At 52.5% G+C, this 3,413-nt stretch overlaps 1 pseudogene across 1 annotated transcript; it reads right to left on the bottom strand.

Annotated features, from left to right (window-relative positions):
- Nucleotides 1-1,226: 1,226 nt before the first annotated feature.
- LOC116561551 lies at nucleotides 1,227-2,843 on the bottom strand (annotated as a pseudogene). The gene has a single exon (XR_004273481.1). The product of XR_004273481.1 is annotated as an actin, cytoplasmic 1-like (transcript).
- Nucleotides 2,844-3,413: the final 570 nt, after the last annotated feature.

The following is a 3,413-nucleotide window of genomic DNA, read 5'->3' on the forward strand; positions in this document are numbered from 1 at the left end:
GCGGCAGGGCTGGGGAGCAGGCCAGGTCAGGAGGGGCTGCATCCGCCACCCTGAGGAGTCCAGACTTTCTCCTGTGTGTGTGGGCAGGGGTGGTATACTCGTTACTAAGGGTTTGTCTCTCAGCTCAAAACCACCTTCCCCTGCTCTGCAATCTGATGCTGAGGCTAAGACTCTGCAGACATGTTTGTCTCCCTTTGGCAGCTGGCACCTGTTAAAATTTAGCAGGAGGAGTGAGGGAAGGAGATGGTGGGGGAAGGGGCTGGAAGAAGGAGAAGGGACCTGCTCACCTGCTGTCCTTGTCAGCCTCCCTCCAGCTCTCCACACGCTCTGACCCAGACTCCCGTGCCCTGTAGAGGCTACGGCACCAGCCGGGCAGCACCCTCTTCTTAAGGCCCCCCTTTGAGCGTGCTGTGGCAGCCACAGCAGTGCCCTGCACAGAGGTCCAGCTCTCAGCTCTGTGGCCCTCCTCCTCCCAGCTTCCGGGTTCTGACAAGCCCAACCTCTGCCTGTTTCCCCAGCCCTAAGGTTGGTAGCCACCTGTGTGGTGAGCAGGTCTCTGCAAACCTCCCTCCAAAGTCCAAGGAAGCTGAGAGGCTCAAGAAAGAGGCTGACAAATCCAGCTTCTTAGAAAAGAAACATTTATGTGGGACTTACAAACAGAAGCCAGGTTTGTGTCTCTGGTGACTGCGAGTCGAGATGGCAGACCCTGCACCATCATCCCCAGACCCAGGGTTTATACACCATTGGGAAAAGGTGTGCGTGCTTCAGAAGAGATGTGTAGGACCATTGAAATATGATAGCATCAAGGTCATTTGACCTAAGGGCAGGATTTATGGTAAAGTACCTGCTCTTACACAAGAAACAACACATAAACTGGAAATCTTGGAGGCTTCCGGGAACAGGGGTTAACCAGAAGCCAACATGGAGGATCAGCATCTTTGGTGGAGCTGCTTTGGCCTCCTCCCTGCCTCCTGCGTTTAAGGCCTGTGCTGCCTCGGTTTTCTGGTTTTGCCTTTTTACTTGCATCGCCAATTTCTTTCTTTCTTTTTTTTTGTTAAGGCGTGCACTTTATTCAACTGGCCTCAAGTCAGTGGACAGGCAAGCCCTGGCTGCCTCCACCCACTCCCAGGGAGACCAAAAGCCTTCATACATGTCAAGTTCAGGGACAAAAAACGGGTAGCCACAGAGGCTAAAATCTTTTAAAATAAAACAAAATAAAAAAAGTATTAAGGTGAAATTTAAAAAATTTTTCATTACATAATTTACAGCAAAAGCAATGCTGTTACCTCCCATGTGGACTTGGGAGAGGACTGGGCCATTCTTCTTAGAGAGAAGTGGGGTGGCTTTTGGGAGGGCAAGGGGATTCCTGTAACAATGCATCTCACGATATTTGGAATGACTTTAAAAAAACAATGTACACAATCAAGTCCTCAGCCACATTGTAGAACTTTGGGGGATGTTCGCTCCAACCGACTGCTGCCACCTTCACCGTTCCAGTTTTTAAAACCTCAGTCAAGCCAAAAAAAAAACAAAAACAAAAACAAGACAAAACAAAAAAATAAATAAAGCCAAGCCAATCTCATCTTGTTTTCCACACAAGTTAGGTTTTGTCAAGAAAGGGTGTAATGCAACTAAGTCACAGTCTGCCTAGAAGCATTTGTGGTGGACGATGGAGGGGCCGGACTCATCTACTCCTGCTTGCTGATCCACATCTGCTAGAAGGCGGACAGCGAGGCCAGGATGGAGCCACCGATCCACACGGAGTACTTGCTCGGGAGGAGCAATGATCTTGATCTTCATCTTGCTGGGTGCCGGGGCGGTGATCTCCTTCTGCATCCTGTCAGCAATGCCAGGGTACATGGTGGTACCGCCAGACAGCACTGTGTTGGCATACAGGTCTTTGCGGATGTCCACGTCATGTTTCATGATGGAGTTAAGGGTAGTTTCGTGGATGCCACAAGATTCCATGCCCAGGAAAGAAGGCTGGAAGAGCGCCTCAGGGCAGCGGAACCGCTCGTTTCTGATGGTGATGACCTGGCCATCGAGCAGCTCGTAGCTCTTCTCCAGAGAGGAGCTGGAGGCCGCCGTGGCCATCTCCTCCTCGAAGTCCAGGGCGACGTAGCACAGCTTCTCCTTGATGTCACGCACGATTTCCCGCTCAGCCGTGGTGGTGAAGCTATAGCCGCGCTCGGTGAGGATCTTCATGAGGTAGTCAGTCAGGTCCCAGCCAGCCAGGTCCAGATGCAGGATGGCGTGTGGGAGGGCATACCCCTCATAGATGGGCACAGTGTGGGTGACTGTCACTGGAGCCCATCACAATGCCAGAGGTACGGCCAGAGGCATAAGGAAAGCACGGCCTGGATGGCCACATACATGGCTGGAGTGTTGAAGGTCTCAAACATGATCTGGGTCATCTTCTGGTGGTTGGCCTTGGGCTTCAGGGGTGCCTCAGTAAGCAGCATGGGGTGCTCCTCAGGAGCCACATGCAGCTCGTTGCAGAAAGTGTGGTGCCAGATCTTCTCCATGTCGTCCCAGTTGGTGACAATGCTGTGCTCGATGGGGTACTTCAGGGTCAGGATGTCTCTCTTGCTCTGGGCCTCATCACCCATGTAGGAGTCCTTCTGACCCATGCCCACCATCATGCCCTGGTGCCTGGGGCACCCCACGATGGAGGGGAAGACGGCCTGGGGAGCATTGTCGCCCGCGAAGCTGGCCTTACACAAGCTGGAGCCATTGTCCACAACGAGCGCAGCAATATCATCATCCATGGTGAGCCGGCGACGGGTGTGGACGGGTGACGGAACGGCAAGGGCGAGGCTCTGTGCTCGCAAGGCGGACGCGGTCTCGGCCACCAATTTCTTTTTTTGTTTGTTTGTTTTGGTGCAGACGGAGTCTCACTCTGTCATCCAGGCTGGAATGCAATGGTGAGATGTTGGCTCACCACAATCTCTGCCTCCTGGGTTCAAGCAATTCTCCTGCCTTAGCCTCCCTAGTAGCTGGGATTACAGGCACCTGCCACTACACCCAGCTAAATTTTTTTGTATTTTTAGTAGAGACAAGAGTTTCACTATATTGGCCAGGCTGGTCTCGAACTCCAGACCTCATGATTTGCCCACCTTGGCCTCCCAAAGTGCTAGGATTACAGGCGTGAGCCACTGCACCCGGCCACCAATTTCTTTTTCTTTTCTTTTCTTTTTTTTTTTGTGGGGGACAGAGTCTCACTCTGTCTCCCAGGCTGGAGTGCAGTGGCACAATCTTGGCTCACTGCAACCTCCATCTCCCAGGTTCAAGCAATTCTCCTGCCTCAGCCTCCGGGGTAGCTGGGATTACAGGCACCCAGCACCATGCCTGGCTAATTTTTTTTTCTTTTGAGATGGAGCCTCACTCTGTCACCCAGGCTGGAGTGCAATGGC

Source organism: Sapajus apella, unplaced genomic scaffold, assembly GCF_009761245.1.
Source record: "Sapajus apella isolate SASKATOON/1434 unplaced genomic scaffold, GSC_monkey_1.0 scaffold29, whole genome shotgun sequence".
NCBI lineage: Eukaryota > Metazoa > Chordata > Mammalia > Primates > Cebidae > Sapajus > Sapajus apella.